Below are 16,163 nucleotides of genomic sequence, written 5' to 3'. Positions count from 1 at the left end.
GGGCGTCCTTTTTCGACGTGTTTTTCTTACATGCCCGAAATGACCACCGCCGGAGAGAATCGGGGATCGGGACATGCGAGGACGTCCAAATCAAAACTATTTGGACGTCCCTTTCGATTATCTCTCTCAGCCAATCACAGCGCGTTTTGTCAGCTAAACGCTCTTTGATTGGCTGAGAGAGACCTGGAGGGGCATAATCGAAAAGGACATCCAAATAGTTTTGATATGGGCGTCCTCGCATGTCCCGATCCCCGATTCTCTCCGGCGGTGGTCATTTCGGACATATAAGAAAAACACGTCCAAAAAGGACGCCCGGCGGTGTTCTTGGACGTGTTTTTCTTATGTGCCCGAAATGACCACCGCCGGAGAGAATCAGAGATCGGGACATGTGAGGACGCCCAAATCAAAACTATTTGGACGTCCCTTTCGATTATGCCCCTCCAGGTCTCTCTCAGCCAATCACTCCGCGTTTAGCTGGCACCAGGAACTCCGTTTATTAGGTAAATCTCTCTTATCTGTACCCTTCTCCAGGGCCACAGAGAGACTGAGCCGGGCCTAGGGCAAAGCTGCATCTGGAGCCACCACCACAGCACCCCCAATCGCTACTACTGTCACCTCCCTCTCCTGCTCCCAGGCCACCGGCACTGCAGTCCCCAGTCTCCACCTGCCTACCCTCAGCTCCATCGACAGCCCCCTTCTGTCTGCCACTGGGCCCCCTGCATTAAAACCCCCCCTCTAAATCGGCAGCGCAGTGCCAGCGAGCAGCGCCTCACCTCTGTTTGAAAGCTGCAGATCGCCTCTCCTCGGGCCTTCCCTCAGTGTGCCCCACCCTTGCGGAAATAGGAAGTTGCATCAGACGAGGGCGGGACACAGTGAGGGAAGGCCTGAGGTTATCTGCCACTTTCACACAGATGCGAGGCGCTGCGTTGTCAATTAGAGAATTTTTTTTTTTAATGCAGGGGACCCAGTGGCAGACAGAAGAGGGCTGTTGACGAAGCTGAGGGTAGGCAGGTGGAGACTGGGGACTGTGACGCCGGCGGCCTGGGAGCAGGAGAAGGAAAGAGACACCAGCACTGGGACCCCCTTGGAGGCCTGGGTCCAGGGAATTTTGTCCCCCACCCCCCCCCCCTCTTGGCGGCCCTGCCCTTCTCCTTCCTTGTCAACTGCAGACTCCATTCCTTTTATCTTGCTGCACCATACCCCTGGAATAGACTTCCTGAGCCAGCATATCAAGCTCTATCTCTGGCTGTCTTCAAATCTGGGGTAAAAGCCCACCTTTTTGAGTGTTCAGTACCCATGTCTGTTTTATCATTCCCACCTTAAGTAATTTCCTTATCCATTATTTGTCCTGTTTTTCTGTTCTGATTACATTGTAATCTCTGTCGAGCAGGGACTGTCTCTTCATGTTCACGTGTAAAGCGCTGCATACGTCTAGTAATGTTATAGTAGTGGTAGTAGAGCTCCAGCCCTGCTTTGTCTCTGAGTTCCTGCCAAGCTCCAGCCCTGCTTTGTCTCCAGACTTTTGCCCTCTCCTGGACCTGGCCAGTCTTGCTTTGCCTTAGACTCTTGTCCTTGCTCCGACTAGTCCGTTCTTGCTTAGACTTTGCCTTTCTCCATGTTTTGCTTTGTCTGTAGCATCTAGTTCTAGTCTTCTCTATCTTGCTTGTTGTCTTGTCCTATCCTGTCCAGATCCAGTCCTTGCCTTGCCCTTTTTTGCCTGTCTGGATCCTGTTTTAGCCTAGTTCCTTGTCTTGCCTTGTCCTGTCTGCGTTCCAGCTCTAGCCCCACTGCCTTGCTTTCCCTGCCTTGTCTGGATCTGGCTCTTGTCTTGTCTGTCGTGCCTTGTCCCTTGTATCTTACCTAATCTAGCCTTGCCTTGCTCAGCCTTGTGTAGTCCTGCCTTATCTTATCTTTCCTAGCCTTGTCCAGTTCCTGGCTTATTTTTTTTCTTGCTTTGTCTTGCCTAGTCCTATCTGCCCTTGTTCTAGCCTTGACTATGGTCCTGCCTTGGTTCACCTTGCCCAGACTACTGCCATATACCAGCCCAGGGGACTTTTCTGCTGCAGTTTTGGCTGCGGTCCGAGGTCTCACCATCCTATGTCTGTGACAGAAGATTTGAGAAGGAAGAAGACAAGTGGAAGAAATTTGAATGTGAAAGATGGAAATAGGGCAGGAAATGAAGGAGGATAAAAAAATGAAATAGGCCTCTTTTACAAAGCCGCACTACCAAAAATGTCAGGTTATCAATAAAGCACACTTGTTCCACTCTTGAAAGCCCTTTGTGCTTCTTTTTGGACTGTTTATTTTATGTACTTTAATCTTATCCATTGTATTTTGCAAAGAAACTTCTAGGACAGATTCAGATGTTATGGCCAGTCCTATTAGAGTAGCAAGCAGGTTGCTGGTGTAGAATAGCAGTTGGTGCAGTGCAATGTAGAGAAGGGGGACCCAGCTCATATTCCACTCTGTTACACTTGTGGTGGAAAGTATGAGCCTTCCAAAAGGAAGACAAGGAGGCAAGAGTTGAAGGATGGTTGAGAAAATGGACTAAGGGAAAGAGAGGTGGAGGTAACTTGGTTGAGAATTCAAGTTTAATATTGTGAACCTTATCATGAAAGGACTCAGCCAGAGTCTTAAAAAAAAAGTGAAGGGGGAGTTGGAGGTGAAGGCACTTTGAGGAGAGATTTTAGTGTGGGAATCAGTGCAGGAAAGAGATGTTGAGGGTTTGAGCTACAGCTGGCCGGAACCGTATTATCGAAAAAGATGGCCAGCCATCTTTTTTTTCGATAATACGGTTTAGCCCAGCCAAATGCCGTGGAGTTAACCCGGTTTGAGATGGCCGGGTTTGTTTTTCAGCGATAATGGAAAGTTATGTCGGCCATCTCAAACCCCGGCCAAATTCAAGGCATTTGGCTGTGGGAGGAGCCAGCATTTTTAGTGCACTGGCCCCCCTGACATGCCAGGACACCAACCAGCCACCCTAGGGATCACTGCGGTGGACTTCAGAAAAGCTCCCACGTGCATAGCTCCCTTACTTTGGGAGCTGAGCCCCCCAACCCCCCCCCCCCAAACCCACTACCCACAAATGTACTGCACCCACTAAAATTGCTCCAGGGACCTGCATACTGCATCTAGGACTTATTGCTGCTGTATAACTTTGGCACACCAGTTCACACCTGAAGACTAATCTCTCTGAAAAAGTCCTTTCTTGAAATAACCATGTTTACTCACAGTTAACTGCAGATCAGAGGTTGTGCCCCACTGGCAAAGAGTCCCCTGGTACTAAGATTAGCAGTAGGTCAGAGCTGGCACAATGGTGTACAATGCCCTCTTTCAGCACCATTCAACGTAAGAACTACGTTCTCTAATGTAGGTAACACAGGAAAGGGAACTAAAACTGGCTTACAAAAATGGCCACTACCGCATGGACTACAACAGGAAACAAAATAGGACACACTCTGACCCAGTTAGCAGGGGGGAAAGCACCATGGGAGTAGAGCCCAGTACCCTACACCCACCAGAATGCATTGCTAATGTGATTCTGCAGGGCACCTAACAGAAAACGTGTCACACTCACCAGAGAGCCACATTGCAACCAGGGAAAGGCTGTCAGAAGATACAACACATTCTGCTGTCATGGAGGTGGGTACGGCATTTGAGGCTGGCATACAGGCTAGCAAATAAGGTTTTTAGTTTTATTTTTTTAGTATGGAAGGGGGTTGGTGACCACTGGGGGAGTATGGGGAGGTCATCCCCAATTCCCTCCAGTGGTCATCTGGTCAGTTGGGGCACCTTTTTGAGGCTTGGTCATGAAAATAAAAGGACCAAGTAAAGCCGGCGAAATACTGCTTAACGCCGCTTTTTTTTTCCATTATCAGCGAAAGCCGGCCATCTGGTAGCCACGCCCATGCCCGCCCATATCCCGCCTTCGCTAATCTACCGACAGGCCCCCTTGAACTTTCGCCGGCGAAGCGACGGGAAAGCGGCGATGCTGTCAAAAATGTCGCTTTCGATTATACCGATTTTGCTGCTTTTAAGAAATTGCCGGCCATCTCCCGATTTGTGTCGGAAGATGGCCGGCGATCACTTTCGATTATAAGCTGGATAGTGGTTGAGAAGAGATTTGGAATACTGGAAGACAGAGTAGAAGGGTCAATAGCCTGAAGATTCCTAAATGTATTGGTTGAGATTGGATGAGACTAAGGGGGAGGATGTTTAAGTGTTAAAGTTAGATGATGGTCAGAGAGTGAAAGAGCTGAGGCGCAGAAAATGGAGAGTGAGCAGTTTGAGAAGATAAGATCAAGACAGTGGGCATTCTGGTGAGGGGGGTAGTGGAGCATAGTTGAAGATTGAAAGAGGATGTTAAAGTGAGAAACTGAGAAGCATAAGTGTCAGAAGGATCATTAGCATGAATGTTAAAATCTCCAAGAATGAGGGAAGAAGATGAAAGTTCAAGAAAGAAGGAAAGCCAGGAGTCAAAGTCAATGAGAAAGGGAGAAAGGGACTTATCAGGGGGTCGATAAATGACTGCTAATTGGAGAGACAGAGGAGTGAATAGACAGATGGAATGGACTTCAAAGGAAGAAAAGCAGTGAGACTGAGGTGGAAGAGGAGATTGAAATCTACAGAAGGGTGAAAGTAGTAGCCCAACACTACCTTCTTGGCCAACCGGGCAAGGGGTATGGGAAAAAAGGTAAACTCCATGACACAGGAACGTGGCTGAAGCAGAGTGTCCAGGGCAAAGCCAAGTCTCAGGGCAAGCAGATGGAGAGTATGAGAGAGAAAGAGGTCATGGATGTAGGAAAGTTTGTTGCAGACAGAGCAGGAATTCCATAGAGCACATGAGAAAGACAGGGAAGAAGGGGGGAGGAGAGGAACAGAAATTAGATTGGAGACATCATGGTGTGACCTGCATGAATAGATTAAGAACTGAAGTGGAGGACCAGGATTGTGATTAATATCTTCAGTGGAGAGCAGGAGAAGGAACAACAGAGTATGGAGAAGAGTAGGAAAGGCATGATGACAGCACCAAAGGCGAGATGTACTCAGATAGAATGGAGATGGTTGAATGGAAGGAAGGAAGGAAATGTTGAAGGTTGAGAGCTGAGAAGAAAGGATAAGACAAAAGAGATGGTGAGATGATGAAAGCAGAAGGTGGGCAATGTGTTCGTACAGTACATAGTGATTTCAGATGGGAAAAGAGATTAGGAAGGGACAGTACCAAGAAGAGAAAGTGTACTGGAGCCATAAGAAGTATTGGGAGAACGCGCCACCTGGAGGAAAGGCCTTGAGTAGATCGGAGTGGACCAGGGAGTCACCTCGGAGAAGGCTGTGGGGATATGCAGATGGGCTTCAAGTCCTCCACAGCATCTGGAAGGCAGCTGGTGGGAGTGCTGGGCACCTGGAGCGAAGGCCCTAAGCTGATCACAGTGGATCTTGGAGTCACCAAGAAGAAGGATGTGAGGATATGCAGATAGGTTGCAAGTCCTCCACAGCACCTGGAAGGCAGCTGGTGGGACCTATTGTGCAATGGGCAGTGGGAGAGGAGAAGAGAGAGTGAGTAGAGCTACTGCCTTGGCTGAAAATGAGAAGGGGTAAAAAAAAAAGGTGAGTGTGCAATGAGGGATTGAGGGCAAAGTAAAGGGATTAATCATGTGCAGGAGGTAGATTAAAAGGGTACATGTGCCATGGGGATGAGGTTTGGGGTAGACAAAAGAGATGTGTGTGCTATGAGTTGGGAGGTTGGGGGTAGAGTAAAAGGGTGAGTGTGCCATGGGGGCAGACAGAAGGGATGATTGTGCCATGGGGTGGAGGAGTTGGGGGTTGGGGAGTTGGGGGACAGTAAAAGGGTGAATGTGCCATGAATGCATACAAAAGGGGTGAGTGTGCCATGGGGAGGGGGTTTGGGGCAGACAAAAGAGGTGAGAGGAGGTTGGGGGTTGGAGCAGAGTAAAAGGGTGAGTGTGCCATGGGGTAGAGGAGTTGGGGCAGAGTAAAATGTGCCATGGGGGTGTTGGGGACAGAGTAAAAGGGTGAATGTGCCATGAGGTGGTTGGGGGCAGAGTAAAAGGGTGAATGTCCCATGGGGGGGGGATTCCCAGGGTTTTCTTCCTGCTAAGCATGATAAGTGAAGGGCAACGACACTCTGAGTGTGCCAGGGTTTGTTTGGGTTTTTCTTTTGGAAAGAGAGCCCTTGTTAAACATTTATTAGTACACCATTGAATGCATCTCGTGTTCCCGAGATGCATGCACAATTTAATTGAGAAATGAGCCCTTAACTATCAATAATTGGGTGTTAGCAACCAATTATTGAATTTACTTGGCACTCATTAAATTTCACACGCATCTGACTGCACACTATTCTATAAGGCATGGCACCTATCTCCCATAATGCATAACTCAAAGGGGGCATAGCCATAGGTGTGTCAGAGGTGTTCCAAAAACTTGCATGTATAGTTATAGAATATAGCCTCAGTACACCAAAGTTGGGCTCCAGCATAGATGCCAGGTTTCAGCAGGCATAAGTCTGGCATCTAAACTTAGGCAAAGGTATTGGCACGATGTACTATTTTATAAAGGGCATGTGCTTTGCACCAAATATTTTTAGCGCCCATTTTTGAGCACCTTTTACTTAATCTGGTCCTTAGTGCCTCCTAAATAGGAGGCAGCAAGTGCTCCCATGTTAATTTTGTTTTGTAATTAGCGTGGGACCTGCAAAATGAAAAAAAGGCCCTATTTTAATATGCACTAGAAATGGGCCCATTTTTAGCACTTCTTTGTGAAAGAGCACTGAGTTAGCTGCAACTTTTTATAAACTTTGTATGCTTCATAAATTAAATATTTGTAACCATATGATCTTAGATCTGTCAAAGTCTCTTGTGATGAACTGCATTGATTACTGCAATAAGATTTATTTGGGTTTGTCATCTTGCACATTAAAATCTTTACAAGTGATTCAAAATTCAGCACTCATTTGTTCAGTGTACTTTTCAGGAGACTATTACTCTCCATCTGTAACATTTTGCATTGGCACCCCGTCTTGACGTCTAGGGCTTCATCTGGTGAGCGTCCATCTTTTTGCCAGGATTTTTAATCAATTTATCATTCAACCATCGTTCTGTCAGGACCAACAAGTTATTGATCCCTTCAGTGAAAGTGAGTAGGATAGCAAAGACTTGTTTATCTACTTTATCAGTGATATGTCCTTTATTATGGAATGCACTTCCTTCAAAGTTCAAGTGCCTATGTGCCTTTATAAATCTGGCTCCAAATAGGTACCAACTTGACATCCCCCATCTAGGTAACTTTAATTTTTAGTTTCAAAAGGATCAAAGGAAAGGGATCAAGTGAGACCCTGCTTCTATAAAAGGCTAGATTCCACCTACATTTTTTTTCCACATTCATCAAAAAACAATAAACCAGAAAAGCAAAATGAAGGAAATGCAAGAAAATAAACATGTATCAGGTAAAGACACAATTATTAGGATGTGGACATACATGAGAGTTGGATTGGTGCTCAGAATTTATTCATCATCAATAATGTTCCATTTTGTCGTTGATGAAAAGTTCAAATTTATAAGCCAGTGTTCTACCAAAGGAATAGTCTGTAGTTCTGTTAGTCTATTTTTCTGCCCTTTTTCCATTCACTTAAAATAACCTTGGCCACCAGAGGAAGCAAATGTCTCATTTGTCTGAAGTAATGTGAACAATGGCAAGCTGATTTGAATACTAAACAAAAAGATTTCCCTATATCCAGCCTCAACACTTTTTAAATATGTATTACACCAAAAGCGAGTTAACTTGGGACATTTATAAATCATATATACAAAAATTTCTAATGCTGATATACAAAACTTGCAGACATTTGTACATTGACTATTGATTCTATGGGATTTGACTGTGGTCTACTTGGCCCTGTGGCTTAAAAAATACACAGAGTAAAGAACATGCACTGAAGAAACAGGCATTTTAATTTTGCCCCAAACCCAATGCCATTGGGCTTTAGTGAGATACATTCCAGTGTAATATTCCCAGGCTTTCTATATTCTAGTACATATTACTGTAAACTTGAATTACAAACATTTATAAAACTCTGGAAAAGTATGGTCTAGAAATTTCAGTTTTACACATTTTTATGGATCTCACCCCATGAATTTGCCTCTATCACAGGATGTTCACCAGGGTCCCATTACAGATCATTTATATGACACGCCAAGAAAACCTGATAATTGTGCAATGAGCTCTAGTAGGGGTGCCAATGCCAAAATAAACCTTAAGAGGGAGAGAGCAGCCTCACCTGCTACCTCCGTGTAAATGAAATTTAGCAATGAATCATTAATGTATAACCTAGTTGCTAAGGCAGAATAAAGTATTTTAACCATTTGCAAAAATGTTGGTCTAATACTGAAAAACTCTGTTACTAAAACTAAGTACTCTCATTCCACTCTGTCAAACATCTTTTCTGCATCTAGAAAAAAAGGCAACTCCAGAGATATGCAGGGACTCAGCCAGATGCAATATGAGACAAAATAATCAGGTATTATCTGCAGCATAGCATCCTTTTAAGAAGCTTACTTGATCCTGATGAATGAAATCAGCCATCACTCTTGACAGTTGCATAGCTAAGATATTGGCGTAACTTTTTTCATTCAAAATTCATAAATCATGTGGGAGCAGCCCAATAGATCTGTTGGGCTTGTCCAATAGGAAAATGAGAGCCTCTGAGAAAGTTACCAATCCCCTTATCTATCAGCCCATAAAGGCATAATTATTTGGAGAACTAAAGACCAGAACGTTTTTGTCAGAATTTGGCTGTGAACCCATCACCTCCTGCGACTTTCAAGTTTTGAGATGCCATTTTGGCATTATTTATTTTTATAAAGTAATAGGGTGATCCAGTTCGGCCACACAAGGCTCTTCAAACTTAGGAATTTACAGCTGATCAAAAAACAAAATTAGGGCTAATCTAATAATAGGATCACTGGACTTTATACAGATCCTAGAAACTAGCCAACAATGCCCAATCCATTAAAAATCACCTTACTTCCTTTCCAAACAGCACAAATGAGATTGGCTCTATGCTTGGCTTTTATGTAATTAGCTAGGGCCCTGCTTGCTTTGTTTGCCCCAGTGTAATTGTAATGGTTGCTGATAAATATAGATTTTCCAAGCCATCTGAAAAAGAATTGAATGGTGTTGACATTTCAACTGAACCATCTTCTGTAAAACTCCTTTGTCCCTAATATGTTTATGCATTCTATCTAGTCTAACAAGATCTAGCTCAAGAGTTTACAAAGCACTAAGTTATTGCTTTTTCCTTTTAGCTCTATAACTTACCTTGTCTCTGATAAATGCCGTGTAGCACCCAAATCAACTCATAGAACCTGTCCCCCCAATTAAATTGAAAGAACTCAGTGATGCTTTTAGAAATTAGTTCCACAAAAGTAGTTTCCTCTAATAAGCTAACTGAATCTTCAGTATGAAGCAACACTTTAAGAAAATGTCATTCTTAATGTGATAGAAATGCAAGCATGGTCAGAAAAGATAATGGGTTTGATGGTAGCAGTAGTGATTTGAGGAAATGGTGTTTAAATGTTAAGGAAAAATCAATATGTAAACATGAGCCATGAGGAGTAGAGAAAAAAAAGTAGTCTGATTCAGAGGAGGGCTGGAGACTCTATAGATTAATTGGGCCTGTTCCATTAAGGAGGGTTTGCAGCACTCAGTTAGTAACTCATGTGCTAAATTTGACTAAAATTGATAATTTTACTGCTACTTTAGGGGCTCTTTTACTAAGCTGCAGTAAAAGAGGCACTCTGCTAGCAGCAGCAGCCATTTTTACTGCAGCAGATAAAAAGGCTGAAAAAAGAAATGGCTGTGCGGTAAAGTCGCACTTTCCATGCAGCCATTTTAGGAGGAGGCGCACTTACCGCCACCCATTGAGGGTGTTTGATTACCTCCAGGTAAACCCCAGAAAAAGTATGTTTTCAATATTTCTTCTAGCGAGGGAAATGGCGCGCATTGAGGGGTGGAACTACCGCCAGCACCCACGTGCTCCAACCAAATGAGAGGTAGTTGATGGTAGGCACAGTTCTTTCCTAGGAGTATTAGAGTCTTTGAAGAAAAGTAATACCTTTTTAATGGACCAATCAGTGTTGCAGTTCCTGCAACTGTTCCAGATGCTCTGCTTTTCTCATGGTGTCTTGGGTTGTTCATACCACTCTTTTGGGCTCATTTTTGAAGAGAAGGACCCATCTTTCGACATAAATCGGAAGATTGATGTCCTTCTCTCAGAAACATCCAATTCGGTATAATCGAAAGCTGATTTTCAACATCCCCAACTGCACTCCATTGCAGGGATGGCCAAAGTTCAAGGGGGCGTGTCGGAGGTGTAGCGAAGGTGGGACTTGGGTGTGCCTAACACTTGGATGTCCTTGACCCATAATGGAAAGAAAGAAGGATGTCCCTGACAAACACTTGGACGTTTTCACCCGAACCTGTTTTTATTACGACTAAGGCATGAAAAGCTGCCCGAACTGACCAGATGACCACTGGTGAGAATCGGGGATGGCCTCCCGTTACTCCCCCAGTGCTCACTAACCCCCTCCCACCCTCAAAAAACATCTTTAAAAATACTCAGGTCCATGACAGCAGTATGCAGGTCCCTGGAGCAGTTTTAGTGGGTGAGTGCACTTCAGACAGGCGGACCCAGTACCATCCCCCCCTACCTGTTAAATTTGCGGGGGAAACAGCGAGCCCTCCAAAACCCACCAGAAACCCGTAGGTGCCCCCCTTCACCCGTAAGGGCTATGGTAGTGATGTACAGTTGGGGGTAGTGAGTTCTGGGGGGATTTAGGAGGGGCTCAGCACACAAGGTAAGGGAGCTATGTACCTGGGAGCAATTTATGAAATCCACTGCAGTGCCCCCTAGGTGCCCGACTGGTGTCCTGGCATGTCACGGGGACCAGTGCACTACAAATGCTGGCTCCTCCCATGACCAAATGGCTTGCATTTGGTTGTTTCTGAGATGGACGCCTTTGGTTTCGAAAATCGCTGAAAGTCAGAAATGTCCATGTCTAGGGACGACCAAATCTAGGAACATCCAAATTTCAGGATTTGGACGTCCCTGACGGTATTTTCGAAACGAAAGATGGACATCCATCTTGTTTCGAAAATATGTGGTTTCCCCGCCCCTGGATTTTGCCGTTTTGCAAGGATGTCCAAGTGTTTGTCAGGGACGGCCTTCTTTCTTTCCATTATGGGTCAAGGACATCCAACTTGGATGTCCCTTTCGAAAATGCCCCTCCACGTTACCTAGATATTGGCATATTAAGGCTGATTTACACTAGCAATGAACAATGGGATAGGCACTCCCTAACACCATTACAGAACTGGCGTTGCATGTGCCCCTTTGTGGCACCTATATTTGGTGTGAATTACCTCCAATGTGTGTCATGGCATCTGCACATACTAACGTGGCAGTTCCTTTTAGTAAATCTAGCCCTTAGTGCCTTGGGGTGCGCTACCTCTGTTGCTGATGTCGGCCTGCAAATTTCATAAAATCTGATTGGGAAAACCCCAATGTAAAGGTCAAAAATAAGAATTACTTTCACAGTTGACTTTAATGGAGACCCAGTAAGAGATTAATTTTAGGTGGCAAGAAGTGCAAATGTAAGTGGACATAATACATGTGTAAATTAACATTTCCCAGCTATGTGGATTTTTGTAAGTATGCAATGGTGTGTATTTTGCAGATGGGCTTTCACATGGCCTGAGTTTGGACGATGCACAAACTTCCACATATATATTATAAAATATTATAATTTATGCATATTTTTTGCAATCAAAGTGCAAGCATTTACATCAGTTCTATGCCTGGCATAAGGGATTGTTTCTTAAATATAGGTGTGTTCTTAGTCCCTTATGTTAGTATTCTACCAAAAAAAAGAAGATGCTTATTTTTTTTAGGCTTCAAATAGGTGGTTTACTAGAGCTACATGTAGGCACCCTGTTATATAATTACTTTCTAAATGACAGAAGATACCTCGAAAAATATAACAAATTAAATAACAGAAAAGAACAAGTGAAACAAAAAAAATTATTTGCATATGCATACTATACTCTTTAAGGTCTTTGGTTGGTATGGGTCTGGTGTTCCATTGTCAGTTATTTTTCTTCTTTGGCTTGAGGGATCCCCATGACATCAGGGAGATGTAGGCAATGACCTTAATAGGGTTGGGCTGTTGTTTGCAATGAAATGTCACTTGCTGATAATAGTGTACACTCATCTTAAAGAGTATGCACATTCCCCGATTCTAGAAAGTTGCATGCCCACATTTGTATGCACAAGTTATCCCAATATTCAAATCAATGAAAGTTCAAATATCTTTTTTCAAATCTCTTATTCAAATTTACGCACGACATTAACACTTATGTGTTATTCTATAAAACGTGTCAAACGTTAGGCATGGCTTAAAGAATAACACTTAAGCGGCTTTTTTTAAGGCACCAATTACTGAATCTAGTCCTATAAGCAGTGCAATACTAATAAAAGAGAAACAGAAATGTATTTTCTCCTGTATTCTGCAAAAGAGAAAGATGTACATTTCCCAAAGTAGGTCCAAGAAAATAAGTTGGCAGGCGACTTACAAAATCCAGCATGGAGTGAAAAAAGAAGCAACTTGCCACAGATTTTTTTTTTAATTTCAATATATTCACCACAAAATCATAATTGAATAGACAGTCATTAACTCGACATGGCCGGGTTTGGCTCTCCTAAAGGGCTGCTGCTGCTGCTTTTCAAGAGAGAAGCTGTTTTATGTCCAATAGGTGAGATTGTTTAGACTACACCGCTGGGTTGGTATTTCAAGCCCCTGACACTGTCCTTTAGGAGAGCAAAACGTGGCCATGTCGGGCTAATGAATGTCTATTTGGTTGTGAATAAATTGAAATTTTTTTAAAGTTCTGTGGTGATTTGCTTCTTTTTTCACTCCATTTTCCAATGCATACTTAAAAAGCATTCAATAAAAAATATATTTTTTTCTACCTTTGTTGTCTGGGCATTTTATTTTTCTTAACTGGGCTGGTCCTACTTTCCATGTTTCACTTCTAAATGATTTACCTTGCCATTTCTTCTCTCTCCTCGTCTTCCTCCTTTCCTTCTCTGCATCTGTCTGGCACTGATCTTTCTTTTTATGTTTTTTTTTTCACTTCTCTCATTTGATTTTACCCTCATTCTCCTTTTCTCTTACACATTCTAGTCCTTAGTCTCCTCTTTTTAAAGTCTCATCTACCTACCAGATTTCCCCATCTCCATCTCACCCCCCCCCCCCCTTCTTTCTCAGCTCTGTCAGCTCCTTGTGACTCTGGGCAAGTCACTTAACTCTTCATTGCCCCTGGTACAAAATAAGTACTTGAATATATGTAAACCACTTTGAATGTAGTTGCAAAAACCTCAGAAAGGTGGTATATCAGGTCCCATTTCCCTTACATTAAATTTTTTACTTTTATCTACATGTTTATTCATGCCTTCAAAGAAATGAAACAAATTGGTGAGGCAAGACTTCCCTTGGCTGAACCCACTCTGACTCTAAGTACATAAGTAATGCCATACTGGGAAAAGACCAAAGGCCCATCAAGCCCAGCATCCTGTCCCCGACAGCGGCCAATCCAGGTCAAGGGCACCTGGCAGCTTCCCAATAATAGTTTCTGCTCTTTTGCCCGGCACTGAAATCAGGCTTACCGGTCTGAAATTTACTGGATCATCCTATTACAAGTGGCATACCAAGGGGGGGGGGGGGGGGGGGGGGGGGCGGTCTGCCCCGGGTGCATGCCGCTGGGGGGGTGCCGCGCGCTGGTCAGCGTCGTTGGTTTCCATGCTCCCTCTGCCCCGGAACAGGAAGTAACCTGTTCCGGGGCAGAGGGAGCATAGAAACCAACGACGCTGACCGGCGCGTGGCACCCCCCAGCGGTGTGCACCCAGGGGGGGTTCTTTCGCCAGGGTGGGGGTTGTCCCTTCACCTGGGGGGGGGTTGCGCTGCATGGGGGGGGAGGTGCTGCACCCGGGGGGGGGCGGGGCACATCGGCGATCCGCCCCGGGTGTCAGCGCCCCTCGGAACGCCACTGCCTAGTACATTGGCCATGTTCTAATCTTCAGGTACTGCAGACAACTTTAATGACAAGTTATAGATCAGTAACAGCAGATAAGCAATTTCATGTTTGAGTTCTTTCAGTACCCTGTGTGTATACCATTCGGTCCAGGCGATTTATCACTCTTTAACGTGTCAGTTTGGCTCAGTGCGTCTTCCAGGTTCACCAATATTTCTTTCATTTCATCCGCATCATCACCCTTGAAAACCATTTCTGGTACAAGTAAATATCTTACATCTTCTTCCGTAAAGACTGAAGCTAAGAATTCATTCAATCTCTCCTCTATGGCCTTCCCCTCCCTGAGTGCCCTTTATGCTCCTTCATGATCTAACTATTCCACACATTCCCTCAGAGGCTTTCTGCTTCTGATGTACCTGAAAAAGGTGTTACTATGAGTTTTTGTCTTCTTGGCAAGTTTTTCTTCATATTCTCTTTTAGTCTTCTTTATCAGTTTTTTTGTATCTAGCTTGACAGTGCTTATATTACATAAGTGCGTAAATATTGCCACACTGGGACAGATCAAAGGTCCATCGGGCCCAGCATCCTGTTTCCAACAGTGGCCAATCCAGGTCACAAATACCTGGCAATATCCTGAAAAAGTTCAATACATTTTATGCTGCTTATCCCAGAAATAGCATTGGATTTTCCCCAAGTCAATTTAATAATGGTCTATGGACTTTTCCTTTAAGAAGATGTCCAGACCTTTTTAAAACCCTGCTAAGCTAACCGATTTTACCACATTGCTTCTTATTTTCTTCATTTGGATTTTTTTCCCATTCTTTGAAGGATGCTCTTTAGGCTCTAATAGCCTCTTTTGCCTCACCTTTGAACTATGATGGCTGTTGTTTGCTCTTCTTTCCACATTTGTTAACACATAGAATATATCTGGTCTAGACTCCCATAGCAGTATTTTTAAACAATGTGCATGCCTGATTTAAAGTCCTAATCTTTGTGACTGACCCTTTTAGCTTCTTTTTAACCATTTTTCTCATTTTGTTGTAGTCACCCTTTCAAAAATTAAATGCTGCTACAGTAGATTTCCTTAGTAACTTCACCCCAGATATCAGCTCAGATTTGATCATGTTATGATCACTGTTTCCCCGAGGATCCAACACTGTTACCTCTCTTACCATGCCCTGCATTCCACTAAGGACTAAATCTAAAATATCTCCTCCTCTTGTCGGTTCTTGGACCAGTTGCTCCAAGAAGCACTCATTTATTACATCTAAGAATTTTTACCTCGCTAGCGCTCCCTGTCAATATCCAGTCAATATTGGGGTAATTGAAATCACCCTTTATTATAATTTTGCCAGCTTTCCTAATTTCTGTATGTTCATTCTGTCCTGGTGGACAGTAGTAGAATGCTCTTACCCTTGCATTCTATATAGTATGCCTAGAGATTCGCACCGAAATCCAAGCAGATGCTATAACAGTGCGTGTAACTTAATTGGTTTAACAAGCTAATTAGCATTGATAATAGCACTTAAGCAATAAATAGCACTAATTTGCAATAATTATTTTATTATTGTTACATTTGTACCCTGTGCTTTCCCACTCATGGCAGGCTCAATGCGGCTTACATGGGGCAATGGAGGGTTAAGTGACTTGCCCAGAGTCACAAGGAGCTGCCTGTGCCTGAGGTGGGAATTGAACTCAGTTCCTCAGTTCCCCAGGACCAAAGTCCACCACCCTAACCACTAGGCCACTCCTCCACTCCTCCAATTACAATTTACATGCACAACTTGCTAAGCATATTCCGTAACACACTGCACCTAACTTCTAATGTGTGCAGCTGAAAAGGGGTGTTGTTATGGGCAGGGAACTGGGCGTTTCATGGGCATTCTGAAATTTACATACGTAGTTATAGAATATGGCCCTCTGTGCCTAAATCTATGTGCCAGGATTTACACCATGTTTTCATTAGTGTAAATGGATGCACACAGATTTAGGCGCCATAATTGTCACCTAAACATACTCTATATTCTGCCCCTAAATCTATGCATGGCTTTTAGAAT

This window comes from Microcaecilia unicolor, chromosome 2 (genome assembly GCF_901765095.1).
Source record: "Microcaecilia unicolor chromosome 2, aMicUni1.1, whole genome shotgun sequence".
Taxonomy (NCBI): domain Eukaryota; kingdom Metazoa; phylum Chordata; class Amphibia; order Gymnophiona; family Siphonopidae; genus Microcaecilia; species Microcaecilia unicolor.
This window is presented reverse-complemented; position numbering follows the sequence as displayed.